At 42.9% G+C, this 16291-nt stretch overlaps 1 protein-coding gene across 2 annotated transcripts in view; it reads left to right on the top strand.

The window, feature by feature from the left end:
* The window catches only part of adam19a (ADAM metallopeptidase domain 19a), a 107741-nt gene that overhangs the window by 38501 nt on the left and 52949 nt on the right, over positions 1–16291 (top strand). The gene's annotated exons all lie outside the window — the stretch shown is intronic.

Below are 16291 nucleotides of genomic sequence, written 5' to 3' on the forward strand. Positions count from 1 at the left end.
TTCTTTATTGTGTGGATGCTGATTAAGCAGCCACACTATTGAGTTCCTGTTTCTCTTTATTGTGTGGATGCAGTAGGCATCCACACTGTTGAGTTCCTGTTTCTCTTTAATCTTTATTATTGTGTGAATGCTGTGAGGCATTCACACTATAGTGATCCTGTTTCTCTTCACACAATTCTCTTTATTCTTTATTATTCTAGTTGCTTCCGTATGTTTTTTGGCCCTAAACTACTCCCTCAGTTTTTATCTGATTTTCGCCGTTCAAACTTTAAAAAATTCTGCTCTTTCTGCTTATGCCGGCTATATCTTTTGGTGCTCATAACTTCTGAGCTGTGTTTTAGCTCAGTGAGATGAGCAGCCGTTCTCAGACCGGGAGGCCCGGGTTCAAATCCTGCTTAAGGTAACATTTTTTTCAGTTAACAGTTAAACTTTTAACTCTTTTCAACACAAATTTCAGCTTCTTTACCCCTTTTCAGCAGAATTTTCAGCTTCTTCACCCCTTTTCAGCAGAATTTTCAGTTTTTCACCCCTTTTCAGCACAAATCCCACCTTTTTTAGTTGTTTTAAGCAGAAACCTCTTTTCAGCAGAAATTCTGCTTCACCTCTTTTCAGCAGAATTTTCAGCTTCTTTGCCTGTTTTCAGCGGAATTTTCAGATTTTTCACCTGTTTTCAGTGGAATTTTCAGTCAGCTGAAAGTATAAAGCTGAAAATAGCTGAAGAAGTTGAAGTCAGTATTTGAAAAAGCTTCTAATAACTTTACAGAACCACAGTTTTTGTGTGCGTGTGTGTGTGTGTGCATGTTTCTAATTTTGTGTATCTGCTGGCTGTCCTGTCTTGTTTTTCTAAAGTTTTTGCCAATTTGCCTTAGTAGAACAACAAGTAGTTTTGAGCAAAGTTTACCTTTGGTTAGCTTTTTTCAGCTGGTAATATTGATTTTCTAACATTCCTGCTAAGTTATTTCATTCTTACTAAATTGGCTGCCAGGTCCCCAGGCAACCAATCCTCTGTGAGGGCTGGCACATTCAAATTTACATATCGACTCGACTTCCCAGCCAGCTAATCATCTAAGTTATGTATCTTTAATAATACATATTTTAATTATAAATGGTCAACACTTGAAGATTCGCCCATCTCTTCTGAACAAAACGGTGTAAGAATGACCGTTCTAGCCCACGGTTAGGAAATTATAGCCATTTGTTTGAGGGGAATCCTCAATATGAGATATACACTGCAAAAAGCCAGCCTCTCTGTGTCTGTATGTGTTTAAAAGTGCTGAAGCAGGTGCAACTGTTTTGGCGGGAAAAAGTACAAAGCCTCTCTGATTGGTGGATTCAAATTGAGCAGCTCGAGGCTCAGGCTGTTCACTTTACGCTCTGTTGTGTGTGAGTGTTTGTGTGTGTGTGAGAGAGAGAGAGAGGGAGAGAGAGAGATTGTTTTTTGGGCAGCATAACATTGGAACATTCAAATTGAATATTTAGACTGGTTGACTGACATAGATCCTGTGTGTGTCTGTCTCTGTGCATTTGTGTTTCCATATGTGCCTATATTTCTAATTGTGTGTATCTGCTGGCTGTTCTTTGGTGCTTCTTTTTTTACATTTCTGCCAATTTTTCACAGTTGAACAACAAGTAGTTTTGAGGGAACGTGACCTTTTTCAGCTTTTGTTCAGCTGGCCATTTTGCTTTTCCAATATTTCTGCTTAAGTTATTGCTATTCTGCTAAATCATAGTATTTATACTATTATTTAGTATTTGTGGTAAATCATAATGTTTGTTCTAAAACATAGTAATTCTGCTAAATCATAGTATTTGTGTTAAATCCAGTATTTCTGCTAAAACCAATATTTCTGCTAAATCACAGTATTTCTGCTGAATCACTATTTCTGTTATGTTGCAGTATTTTTCCTAAATCATAGTATTTCTGCAATGTTTAAGTATTTTTGGCTAAATATAGCATTTCTGTTATCTTATAGTATTTCTCCTAAATTCTTGTATTTCTCAGAAGTTACAATATTTCTGCTAAGTAGGGATGGGTATTGATAAGATTTTAATGATTCCAATTCCATTTTCGATTCTGTTTAACGATTCGATTCTTTATCGATTCTCTTATCGATTCTTGTTTTTAAAAAGGAGAACACTAAGGTCGATTAGCTTAGGACTGTTTTATATCTTCTCTTTCAACAAGATAGAAATTTAGGAGTAACATGGCCTTACAAACCCAACAGTGAGATCTTAAGAGATCCACAGCCTACGGCTCTTCAATGGGGTGTCACAGGGTCCATCCATCCATCCATCCATTCGCTTCCGCTTATCCTTTTCAGGGGCGCGGGGGGCGCTGGAGCCTATCCCAGCTGTCATAGGGCGAGAGGCAGGGTACACCCTGGACAGGTCGCCAGTCTGTCGCAGGGCCAACACACAGGGACAGACAACCATTCGCACTCACATTCATTCACACATTCACACCTAGTGACAATTTGGATTATCCAATTAACCTATCCCCACAAGTTGCATGTCTTTGGACGGTGGGAGGAAGCCGGAGTACCCGGAGGGAACCCACGCAAACACGGGGAGAACATGCAAACTCCACACAGAAAGACCCCGGCCTGATGATGGAATTGAACTCAGGACCTTCTTGCTGTGCGGCAACAGTACTAACCACCGTGCCACCGTGCTGCCGAGTCACAGGGTCCCCGGGGAAAATTGTAAACGTAAAATAATAAAATAAATATTCTTCTGTAGCAATAACAAAGTATAACATAAATTATTCTGTAGCAATTACACAAGAATATCCAGTAATGTCCCTGCCTACAATTAAACACATTCACTTACCATCTGCTGTGGTAAATGGCTGCAAGGTTTTGACCACAAACTAGTCACTGCTCGGTGACATTCGGGCCTGAAAAGAGACGCTACCGGTAGACTGCAGCGACAACTGCCAGCGAGCGCCAGCCAGACTCTGTCTGTCTGTCTCATCATGGTCACCTAAATGCACAATGGCAGGTTTTGTAATAAAGCAGATCGCGCTAACATAATATGCACTGTTAGTTGATTATTTACCTGCCGCATTAACGGGAGATGACGTGCAAACGTTACCGTTGCTGCTGCTGGGTTGAGATTCACGAGTCCGGAGCGGAATTAAAGACATTCATTTAAGTTCATCGCGTGTTTTGTGAGCAAATGCTTTTGCATATTAGTAGTGTTTTCTCCCTTAATGAAATATCTTCTTTGCAAGTATTGCAAGTTGCCCTGTTGTCATCCGTTCTCGTAAAGTATAAACAAACTTTTAAGCGTTTGAGCCGCTTAGGCGCCGTGTTTCCTGCCAGGTACGCTCCGGCGCTCCGCAGCGTGGTGGCGTCATTCGGGCGACTGGAATCGATAAGGGAATCGTTTGCAAAATGGCAAACGATTCCAAGGAATTGAAACAGTGGGAACCGGTTCTCAACAAGAACCGGTTTTCGATACCCATCCCTACTGCTAAGTTCTGCTATATTATAGTATTTCTGCCAAATATTATGTTTCCTCTAAGTTATTGCAGTTCTGCTAAGTAATTACATTTTTGCAAAGTTCTTATGCTTCTGCAAAATTTTTACACTTTTTGCAACTTTTCAGTTTTTTCAGCTATTTTCAGCAGACAGCTTCAGTGTTACAGCATCCACACAGCATTTTCGCAGGAAATGCAAATTTTTCTAGTGAATATTAAAATTAATAAATGACAGATTTAGTGATAGATTTTTTTTTATTAACTATTTATTTACCACACAATAAACAACATGTCATGGTGCTGGGTCATTGACCCAGTGTTTTGTGTTTGGCATTATGTTTATTATTATTAGCTAATCTGGTGTTAAATTTCTTCATGGTTATCTCTATTAGTATATAGGCTTCATTCTCAGGGTTTCCAGTTCTAGGGTTATTTTCTGTGTCCTCCCCTTGTGCCCTGTTCGTGTCCCTGAGTTCGTGTTGTTGATTTCCTGTTTTATTTTGAAGGTCTGTGTCTGTTGTCACTGTGTTCAGCTTGTATCCTCCTCTTGTGTATTAGGATCAGCTGTGCTTCCCACCTGTGTGTCATTACCTGGTCTCCTTGTGTGTGTATGGGTGTCGGTCTGTGCTCTTTGTCGGCTCGTCTGCGTTTCATGGTGTTCTGTTCCTTAGTCTGCGTCTTTCTGCCCTTCACCCCATTTCGTGATGATTTCAGGTTTGCTCTTTAGTTTTTCCAAGTTTAGGTTTTCTTCAGTAACTTCTCATGCTTCATTGCCCATTTTTGTCACCCTGCCACTCTGTAAATAAACGTCACTCATATCATCAGTCTTTTGCCTGCATTTTGTGTCTTTTTTCCACCAACACCACACGGCTCGCCCCGGCAGCCGTGACAACATGGCAGCACAATATATTTTTTTTTACCATGGCGACCTTAAAATAGTGAAAGAAGACAGAAAGAAAAGTGAGAAAGAGTAACACTCAGTTGACCTTTTGATGGTATTTGACACAGTACTGGTAGAGTATGGAGAAAATTTGGGAAAATACTGGCATCATATACAGTACTTCTAAAGAAATTATGATGGGACACTAAAAAACAGGACACAAGTGAAAGCACGGAGAAGGGTGAGAAAGAATGGCATTTGATGGACTTGCTCAGATGATCACAGTACTGGTATCTTTATTCCACAAAAATAGCTAAATCATATACAGTAGTACTTATATAGAGGAACTTAAAAAGTTGCATGGTCTAGAGCAGCGGTCCCCAACCCCCAGGCCTTGGACCGGTACCAGTCCGTGAGTCGTTTGGTACCGGGCCGCGAGAGTTGAGGCTCAGGTGTGAAATGTATGGTTTTCAGGGTTTTTATCGGTTTTCAGCGTTATTTTGTTATCGTTTTTATCATTAACTCGGTTTTCCTGGGTCTTTTCACGTGTGTTAAGAATAAATCTTCTTTTTTTCGGTACCGGCACTAGTTTTATTTTGTTGTATTTATCCGCGACACCTTATTGCCGGTCCGTGAAAATATTGTCGGGCATAAACCGGTCCATGGCGCAAAAAAGGTTGGGGACCGCTGGTCTAGAGAACCTCTTAAACAAACAAACAATGTATGATTAGACCCTGAAAAACAGGAGAGAAAGGAACAAAGATTACATGAATATTAAATTAAATATTATCTATACAATACAGATTGTGATTGAATTGTATCACTATTCACTCACTGCATCAATAAAAAGTCACCTTCAACACTTCCACAGCAGCAACACTGAACATATCTTAACACATGGAAACTTTTAAGAAGTGAAAGGACAGACAGGGAAGGGTGACAAAGAATTGCACTTGACAATGACAGTACTGGTGTGTTTACTCTAGAAAAATGGTTGAATCATATTCTATACAGTACTTACTTAAAATGAAAACACTTGAGGCTTCCAAAAATCACTGACAGGATCTGAAACGAAACAATGACAGATTAAGGCAGTAAGAAACCATGTTTAGAAATGCCTAATACCCCAATCTCATATTTATTCTATCTGTCTTGTGCATTAAAACCTATGAAGATTGACAAATTCTAAGGATTTTCTGAGCACTTGACTTGTTTGAAGTGAAGTTAGATACTAAACCTGACTGTACTTTGACTTGTACTTTAGGCAATAACAGTAAAGTTGAATTTAATCTTAACTTAATTAGGAATGTTTTGATCATTTTTATTTCACCTCACCAGGTTACAAAAGCAGCTTTCTCAGTAGGTCACTCTTCTCAGCTACCCTCTCAACGACCATGTCATAGTCCAGTGACATGAGAATGTCCTTTTCTTCTTACAGTGGCCATCAGCATAAACATCTCCAGCCTGTTTGCAGACAGTCTGCTTTTAATGAACTTGAGTGTAGAGAATGTTCTTTCAGGCAACCTGAGTGAGGAAGCGGGTCAGTAGGTACTTGTATGCCAGCCCAAGGAGACGACAGCATGTTGAACTGCCTGAGAATTTGATAGCAGCACAGTGGGCAATTTTTGCAAGAATCACAGCTTTGGTCACAATTTCACTTTCTTTGTCCCATTCTTCAGATCTGTCCTTTGCTGTTCTGGGCATGTAGTGATCTACATGTGATGTCTTAAGCCTTTCCCACTGTCCAGCAAAACATTTCAGTTCTGTCCGATGGTTATTTACTGTAGCCCTGCTGTTAAATTTGAGGAGACGTGCTGAGGTTTTGAAGTGCATTGCTAGGAAGAGAAACTGTTCTGACCTGGCTAAATTTCCTGGGATCCAACCATGCCAAATCTGCAAAAAGAGGGCCATGTGTGACAAATTGTCTGCAGATTGCTTCAATAACTGTGCCCATGATGGTGTTGTGAACTTTGACCTCAAATGATTTCTCAGGAATGCTTTGCAACTCATCTTCAGTCATCTCTCCAACCTTTTCTCTTCTTGGCTCTCTTTTCAGGTAGTGCAGCCTTCACTTCCATGTCTGTGTTGTCCTCCCTCTCCTCGAGTTTCTGATTTGTCTGTTTCACAAATGTGTCTGCAGCTGCCTTCACAGTTGCAAAGTCCCTGGCGATACTTTGGAGGCTATCTTGTGTGGCTGTCATCATATGATGGGCAGAGAAAATGTCCATCCCCTTTGACTGAAGGTACTTCAACAGAGGAGTTGTTTGCTCAAACACTCTAAGAAATATCTGTACGGTTAACACAATTTCATGCTTCAAGAGACACTCTTTAAAGCCTTGTGCTTTGGCATGAACAGCTGGCTTTTCTTTTTCCCTCTTTTTAATCTTCCAGCGTGAGCGCTGCATCAACGAAGAGGGCATCATCTGGTTTTCCAAAATGTCCACAAAGATTTTTTGGAGGGCATCATGCTTGGCCCACCATCATGTCTCACCTATTGGACTGAAGCGTCTGTGTCTTGTCTCTTCTTGGGTTTGTTTCTCCCACAGATTAACCCTGTGATAGGACTCCTTGATGAGCACTGTACTGCCCCGTGAATTCTTCGCACCTCATGATGGAGACGAGTCTCCTGCACAGCCTCAGTAACATACCTGATGATTACTGAACACTGATCATAACCTGTGACATCACTGGCGATGCTCTCTTGAATTAGATGGCTAAGTGCATCAATCACTGAGTTGACAGTTGTTTTGGAGAGTAGGGCGGTCATTCAAATGTTCTCCAAGGCACATATCACACTTGCCTAATAACACAATCAGAAAGTTACCATGATCGATGGTGTTATCACCCAAAGTGTGTGCAGCCTCATTCTCCACAGGCCCATAGCTGAGTCCCCTCTTCCCAAGTACTTTGACCACATTCACTATACGCTCCAAAGCTTGCCATCTGTTTTTCACTTGTGCTCTGTGAGCACAAGTCATCACAACTGTACTGCTGGTGTTCTGCTGTGGATGGTAATCTAAGAATGCCTGTAATATGGCAGGTTCAGGGCGAGCAAAGTAATCTATACCCTGGCTCTCACTCTCCTTCAACTCTCTCTCTCTTGCTTCATCTCCATTTTCACATTAAATTCACATGTTGCGACAAATGATCGCTATTCTATAGACGTTCTATCATCTATTCCTGCTAACTTCAGACTGTTATGTCATCACTGGATTCGCCCTGTTGGACCTTATGCTTACCTGGACCTCCCAGTTGATCTTCCACCCACTCGGTGCTGGGTGCGGTTCTCCAGAGGAGGCGCGAATCACAGCAATCTTCGCCTGCTGCGGCGTTCTCCAACCAGTAACAGTGTGACCACTCTCCGTATGGCCTTGTTAAATACAAGGCCACTGGCGAATAAGACCTTCGTTTTAAACAATCCTATTCTATCGTCGGGGCTGGATTTCTTATTCCTGACGGAAACTTGGCTTCGCCCCGGTGAACTTTTTTCCTTCTCGTAACTGCTCCCACCTGACTACGCTTTTATTAGCTCACCCCGGACCACTGGCAGAAGTGGAGTGGAGGGCTAGCTTTAGTTTTTAAAAACAAACGTCAATGTCGGCAGCTGCCACCTGTTCTGTACTCCAGTTTTGAGGTGCAGTTATTGGAAGTGTACTGCGTCCCCTCAATTCTCAGCGCTGTGGTGTATCGCCCCCCCGAAACTCGTCAAGGATTTTATTCCTGAATTTGCTGATCTACTGGGGAGTCTTGTTTTACATTATGACCGTATCCTAATTGTTGGTGACTTTAACATTCGTGTTTGCTGTGAGGACAGTTCGCTAGCTAAGGATTTCCTTGCCCTTATTAACACCTTCAATCTCACCCAGTGGGTAAGTGAACCAACTCACACAAAAGGTCATATACTTGATTTGGTACTGTCTTATGGTCTGGACATTTGCATCACGGACATTGAGGATTCTGGGATTTCAGATAACTTCCTGGTTTTGTTTAATACTGTAGTGAGCAATGTGGAATTGAACAGTGATAGTCCTTTGCCTCAGATGCGCCCGATTAACTCCCAGTCAATCGCTCACTTCACTGATGTTTTCCTTGACTCTCCCCTCTCTGATGCTAACTGTAATGGGGATTTATCAGCGGATGAGCTTGCTAACCTTTTTTATACTACATCCGCTGACATTCTTAACTCTGTGGCACCTCTGAGGATTAAACGTGCCAAATCCTCATGCCAACCCTGGCTAAATGATACTACTCGCACCCTTAGGCGTGAATGTCGTTGCGCTGAGATTTCTTATATTTTGTAAACTTTGTAATATATTGTATTATTTATTTTAGTTCAGTCTTTTCCTGCTATTGTCTGGAGCAACTGTAACCACATAATTTCCTTAGGGATTAATAAAGTATTGTGATTCTCATTGCTTGTCCTGATGGAAAACTGCTGCCATGTAGAATAGAATAGAATAGAATGCCTTTATTGTCACTATACAGTTGTACAATGAGATACAGAGCATCTCCTACTCAGTGTAAACATGCTGGGGGGGGGGCGTACAGTTCTGCAGCGCTATATACATATGGACAGTATTAACATATGGAAGAAGATGTGTATATATATATAAAATGTACAATTTACAAGCCGTAAGTAATATGTAATAAATAGTGTTATGTATGTACAGTTGAGTTATTGCACATGGAATTGGTATAAATAGTGTTATGTATATACAGTTATTGCACATAGAATTGGTATAAATAGTGGTGGTCCATAGAGGAAGTGGGAAGTGGGGGGCTGTGTTATCGGTCCATGTGTGAGTTCAGGGTGGTTATGGCTTTGGGGAAGAAACTGTTTTTGAGTCTGTGGGTTTTGTGCTGATGCACCTGTAGCGCTTCCCTGAGGGAAGCAGGCTGGTATGTTGAAGCCAGGGTGGGAGCTGTCCTTGATGATGTTTGCTGCTCTGCTGAGGCAGCGGGAGGAATAAATGTCCATCAGGGAGGGGAGAGGGCAGCCGATGATCTTTTGTGCTGTCTTGACCACACTCTGAAGCCTCACACTATCTGCCTTGGTGCAGCTGCCGTACCATACCGTGATGCAGTAGGTTAGCAGGCTCTCAATGGACGAGCGGTAGAAGGTCAGCAGCAGGTTGGAGTTCAGCTTGTACTTCCTGAGGACTCTCAAGAAGTGCAGCCGCTGTTGGGCCTTCTTGATGATCGCTGAGATGTTTTCCGTCCAGGAGATGTCAGCAGAGATGAGGACACCAAGGAACCGGAAAGTGTGGACCCTCTCCACACACTCCCCGTTGATGTAGAGGGGGGCCAAGTCGGTGTTGTGTCTCCTGAAGTCGATAATGAGCTCTTTGGTTTTCTTGGTGTTCAGTGCCAGGTTGTTTTCTGAACACCATGCTGCCAGCTTCAGGACTTCCTCTCTGTACTCTGCTTCGTCTCCCTTTGAGATGAGTCCGACTACCGTGGTGTCATCAGCAAACTTGATGATGAGAGTGTTGTTGTGGGTCGGACTGCAGTCGTGGGTGTAGAGAGAATACAGGAGGGGGCTCAGCACACAGCCCTGTGGGGAGCCGGTGCTCAGTGTGCGAGTGGAGGAGAGATGAGGGCCGAGGTTTACAGTTTGGGGCCGGTTTGTGAGGAAATCCTTTATCCAGGCACATGTGAGAGGAGGGAGGCCAAGAGTGACCAGTTTGGTGATGAGGATGTCCGGGATGATTGTATTAAAGGCTGAGCTGTAGTCCACGAAGAGCATTCGGACGTAGCTCTGCCGCTGCTCTAGGTGACTCAGCACAGCGTGGAGGGCTGTGGCGATGGCGTCTTCTGTGGATCTGTTTGCACGGTATGCAAACTGGTGGGGGTCGAATTCTGGGGGGAGGTAATCCTTGATGTGCTGAAGGACTAGTCTCTCAAAGCATTTCATGATTACCGGTGTGAGAGCCACAGGGCGGTAATCATTCAGGCTGGAGATGGGAGACTTCTTCGGCACTGGGATGATTGTGGCTGATTTTAGACAGGATGGGATGGCTGCCTGATCCAGTGAGAGGTTGAAGAGTCTGGTGAAGATGAGGGTGAGCTGGTGTGCGCATGCTCTTAGTACCTTGCCAGGTACTCCGTCTGGACCGGCCGCCTTCCTGGGGTTCTGGTGTGCTAGGAGCACACATCTGACATCGTGCTCCGTTACAGTGAGTGGAGCGGTGCAGGAACCAGGTGAGGATGAGGATGGGAGCAGGGCTGAAGCAGATGAGTGTTGCTGTTGTGGTGTTTCAAAGCGGGCGAAGAAGCTGTTTATTTCCTCTGCCAGCTGCACACTCGGATTTTCTGTTTTCGCAGTGCTGCCTCTGTGGTTGATGATGTCTTGCATTCCCTGCCACACCTCCCGTGTGTTGTTGCTGGACAGGTGGGACTCGATGTTCCTTTTGTGGTCTGACTTGGCTTTTTTAATCCCCCTTTTCAGGTCAGCTCGAGCAGCCCTGTACAGAGCTCTGTCACCTGATCTGAAGGCGGCATCACGGGCTTTGAGGAGTGAGCGGACCTCGCTGGTCATCCAGGGTTTTTGATTTGGGAAAACCCGAATGTACTCAAACCAGAGATGCCAATGTGAAACTAGTCAAGGTTAGGATTGTGAGTGCAAAGCCAAGGGTCCTCGAGAATTAGAGGTGTGAGCAGGGCCTAGTTTTTAACACTTCTTGGCCCAACTTAAAGCTCTTCCTTGCAGTAATTCCACCAGGAAGGCCTTTCTTATGCTATGAGAAATATAACTTTGCTGTTGAAACACAAGGATTAGAAATCCACTCCTATTCTCTATTAGGACTGGGCGATATGACCCAAAATTCATATCTCGATATTCTTTAGCTGGATGCCATAAAGCCATAAAGTAAGAGCAAAAAGAGAGTTTTTAGTGAAAGCTGTGTCCCAGATCTCACACAGGCACTTTTATTAACATACAGCGTAGATGTACATGAAAAAATTACTCAGAAATAAATTATCAGCATTTATTAAGTAATAATGCTCCATAAATAAAATAAAATAATGTTGTTTTTGTGCATAACAAAAAGCTCACAATTGTGCAGTTAAAATGTAAACTAAAAGACGCTGAGCATAATAACAAAGACAGATTTCACAGCTGTTCCCAAGTTCTACTGCGTGACTGACAGCCTTGATTTTGAAATCCGCTTCGTAACAGTGTCTCTTAACAGGTGCCTTTTGTGGTCCTTATGCACACACAATACGGTAATATTACGTTGAAGCACAGTATGTAATACTCCGCCAGGCTCCTGACTACGGTAGCCGTAATGCTCCGACAATCCATCCAGCTTCGTAGCTGACCAAAGTCGTACTAAAATATTTTTTGTCAGATTGCTGAGCGCCGTGCACCACATAAGATCGGTCCGCGGTCAGTAAGCACAACCAGAATTCAAACATAAGGCGCACTGTTGATTTTTGAGAATGAAAAGATTTTAGGGCGTGCAGCCCCCGTGTGTTGGGCTGCATGGTGTCAATGTGTTAGCGCGGTTGGCTCGTTAACGCCGTCGTGCCCCACACACGGGGCGATCTGGGGTAACTCGTTAACGGAGATATGCCGCGTTAATGCAGTTATAGCGTTAACCATTTTAACGAGATTAACGCTACCAGCACTAAAATAGTACTTTTCAAATGTTTTCTTTTTACCGACCATCTCCTCTTTGATAGCTGCCGTGTCCATCTTGTTGTTGCCTGCAGGTGAAGCGATGGGGGAGGGGGAGTTCTGATCAGTCAAGGAGAGAGGCGAGGCAGAGTAACGTATGTAGAGACAAAAGTGGATGAAAGAGAGGCAAACTTGTGGCTCCACAAGTATAATTATAACGTAACATATACTATATACTTAGAACTGTTAAATTACTGTGCTTACATTTTATTGTACATGTTGACATATGCACACATTTACTGTTGGTCACTAGATTTTAACCTTGCACTGTTGCACCATTGCATTATTATCCTGACACACACCTCAAACAGGACTGCATCCCCAGTACATTATACGCTTTGCTACTGCTGATTTAGATTGATTTAGATTTAGATTGATTTAGATTTAGTAATGTTGTTTTGTTGATTGTTGTGTATCATCCTGGTACATTGTAGTGAATGCTGTGTGTGTGGTGTTCTTAAGCTGCTGGAACCTTGAATTTCCCCTTGGGGATTAATAAAGTATCTATCTATCTATCTATCTATCTATATCGATATAAATGATATTGTCACATCTCATATCTCGTATAAAAAAATATTGATATATTTAAAAACTCGATATATCGCCCAGTCCTATTGTCACAGTCCTGGGTCGGATCGACCCAGCATTTGAGTTCCTTATGTTTTGGTTTTGAATGATTGTTCTTTATGTTTCTCTGGTGCTTTGTTGATTTTTATTATGATCCGTGTTTCAGTTATTCTGGTATGTTTCTGCATTATGACTAAGGTTCGGGTTGTATTTTGTTATTATTGCCGGTTTAGTTCAGCGTCAAGTCTGCCTCTTTCCGTCTAGTCCGTGTCTTAGTTAAGTGTGTTTTGTTTCCTGTTTTACTTTGAAGGTTCATGTTCCTGTCTGATGTCAGTGTTCCAGCTTTGCTCTCCATGTCTCGTTAGGTCTTATTCCTCCCAGCTGTGTTCCCCTTCTGTCTCTAATTCCTTGATGACTCCCTCAGTGTATTTAAGCCCAGTGTGTCTTTGTGTCAGTGTCGCGTCGTTAATGTCTTCTGCCCTCGCTTCCTGTGTGTTCTGTTTGCCAGCCTGCCTAGTTATTCTGTTCCCCCAGTTTAGTTAGTGTTTTCCTGTTCTGCTTTTTACCAGCAATAAAGCTGTGTATTTTGAGTTACTTCTGCCTCCATGAGTCCTGCATTTTGGGTCCTCTCTTCCTGCCTGCCTACACACAGACATGACACCTATTCTCTGTCTCACTGCCTAGAAGTTTGAGGGTTGGTAATAGTTTCTTCGTAGGCATCTGAGGATTGCGGTGACTGAGATTCCACTGGTGGTGTGTCTGAGAAATGGGAGGTGGTGAGTTATCTTGTGATACAAATCCAGAAGATCTCATCATACCTTTGGGTTAATCGAGTTGTTGAATGATTGCGCCCTGCTCTCCAGAGATTTGGCAAGGCTCACGCTGCCTGAGCTGAGCTTCCTGAGTCGAGAATCCATTTCTAGATCGTTCTGGCATAACCTCACAGGTGGATAGGACTCACATGCAGGACACCAACTTAAAAGTTCAATAGTTTTACAGAATCACCTGGAAAACGATATAGGCTTGGTCTCTGTTAGTTAGTGATTGTAATGCTGGAGCCCCAGGCCTGTGTCAAGCAAAGGGGCGTGTCCAAATAAAGCCTGTGTTACTCTTCAGAATATCAAATGAGTAAAGACAAACAAGGCCCTGGTTAACGTGACTTCCTCGTTACATGATTTGAATTGTTGAAAAGGTGCAGGAAATACAGGAAATGTTTTGCATGATCTGGATCCGAGTTGTTTCTTTAATGTAAATTAATAAAACACTCCCCTCCAACTTGCCAAATCTCAATTATGTCCAAGTCAGACAAGGACTTCCTGTAATTTTTGTGGACATATATAAATCAATATGTATTGCAAGGAGTAAATATTTAAACAAGACATTCTTCAGGCGAAATAAAGACACTCAAAACAGTTTAGATGGTAACAACGTGCGCACGCTGGGTGAGCGCTGCTGTCTCAGGCCCACAACCAGCGTATGCGGCAGTTCTTTATTTATAGCGTTTCAGAGTATGTGTGTGTGTGTGTGTGTGTATGATCTCAGAGTGTGTGTGTGTGATTCTGAAGAATGGGCCCCTCTTGCTATTTGGGAGTGTATAGATAAGAACGTCCTGCTCTCCCTTCCTGGGGTGAAACGGCTCGTGAGAGCCAGGTACAGAGGAGATGCGCTGGGTAAATCATATCTGAGAACACTATGCTTTTTACTTCAGCTTCACTTCAGTGAAGCAGTAAAATACGATTAAATGGAAAGAATAAATGGGTAAACAACTATTAACACTGAAATTAAAGATAAACTTTCAATAACATATGAATAGAAGTGGGAATAATACTTGAAACATTTGAAAATCTCTTAACATGTATTTATTTAAGAGTGTGTGTGTGTTTATTTCAATTGTCTTGTATATATCTTTCCAAAAAACAATACAAAACCATAGATATGTCACGGACCCGGTTCCGGGGACTCGGGGTCCGTGAACAGTGTGGACCATTATTATTATTATTATTATTATTATTGTTATTATTATTTTGGTGTGTTGTCTGCACTGCCTCTGATCTCTGCCCTCATCTGTATGTAGGCAGGTTTGTGTGTGTTTGTGTGTTGCTGTTTCTGTGGCCAAGTTACAGGCATCTTCAGGCCTGAGGGGCGTGGCCTAGCTCGAGGACTGGCCACACCCGAAGCCCTTGCCACACACCTGCTCCTCATCAGGGCGCGTTTGGGTCCTATTTCCCCATCTCCCCACGGTCTGCCAACACAGACCGTGGGGAGATGGGGAAATAAGACAAACGCCGGATTCTTCAGTGCAACAGTGTTTATTTACAAGGTGGTGAGGTAAATGACAATAAATCCCCAGTTTCCCAGACTCCCGTGTAGTGTCTTCTTCCCAAAAGTCTCCGTGTAGTGCTCTCTGCCCCAGTGTCCCTGCACTCCCGTGCTCTCTGCTCCTTCTCATCCCACATTTCTCCTGAGGGAAAACCATAGAGGCAGCCGTTAAACACTTATCCCAGCAGGCATACACTCACACTTGACTGTGCTTGAAGACTGACGTGTAGTCAAACGCAATAATCCAGCGTCGGTGGAAGCTCCATCACTCCTCTAAATAGTTCCACCGACGAGCCCTGATGAGGAGCAGGTGTGTGGCAAGGGCTTGGTGTGGCCAGTCCTCGAGCTAGGCCACGCCCCTCAGGCCTGAAGATGCCTGTAACTTGGCCACAGAAACAGCAACACACAAACACACACAAACCTGCCTACATACAGATGAGGGCGGAGATCAGAGGCAGTGCAGACAACACACCAAAACAATAATAATAATAATAATAATAATAATAATAATAATAATGGTCCACACTGTTCACGGACCCCGAGTCCCCGGAACCGGGTCCGTGACAAGATATCCGTAAAAATGTGTAACAGTAGGAAATGACAGAGAAAAAGTATTGAACACATTAAAGGGAGATCAACATAAACCAGACATAACCAGAGGGAAAACTGTTCCGGCTGATGGAAAACACCGGGGAAAACTGTGGCGTCACAAGAACAGTTTTTTACGAGAATGGGAGCAAACACTTGCTCAGGTGTGGGATTGTTACTCTTAGGCTGAAGCTCATTAATCCACTGCTGTGAGACCTGCCTTCCTGAACAGACAGAAAGAAGGATGGCTGCGGACAGGAGCTGGCTGGCAGTGGTGAGGATCGAAGCTGATGAAAGATACCCTGAACCGTACCGGTAATATGTCCATGTACAGGACAGGAATGGGCGAGGTTGCAAATTTTCTGCGTTAAAGGAAACTAACAAACCTAAAATCAATCATACAGAACAATACAGAACTAGAACAATATGGGAATCAGGAAAAATCATAACCACAAGGAAAACAAATGATATTTATAGAAACTACAAGCATAAATGACTTCTCAAAACTCAAAACAGTAAAGACTTAAAAGGTCCAAGCAAATAAACACTAGGTCACAGACCCAGAGCCATGATACTGCCAAATGACCACGGCATGAATTACTTTTCCGTTGTTCTTAACTAGACTTCTTAGGCTCTGTCCATATTAGTCTAGGGACCAATGCATTTCCAAAAAAATGAAGCATTCTACTTCCTCTATATTGTTCTTTATATTATTGTCATATAGCTCAGCTGAATGCAACCAAGTCAAAGGAGGAGCTGTTCATCTTTGTCTATGGTG

The sequence above is a fragment of the Oreochromis aureus genome, linkage group 3 (genome assembly GCF_013358895.1).
Source record: "Oreochromis aureus strain Israel breed Guangdong linkage group 3, ZZ_aureus, whole genome shotgun sequence".
NCBI classification, from domain to species: domain Eukaryota; kingdom Metazoa; phylum Chordata; class Actinopteri; order Cichliformes; family Cichlidae; genus Oreochromis; species Oreochromis aureus.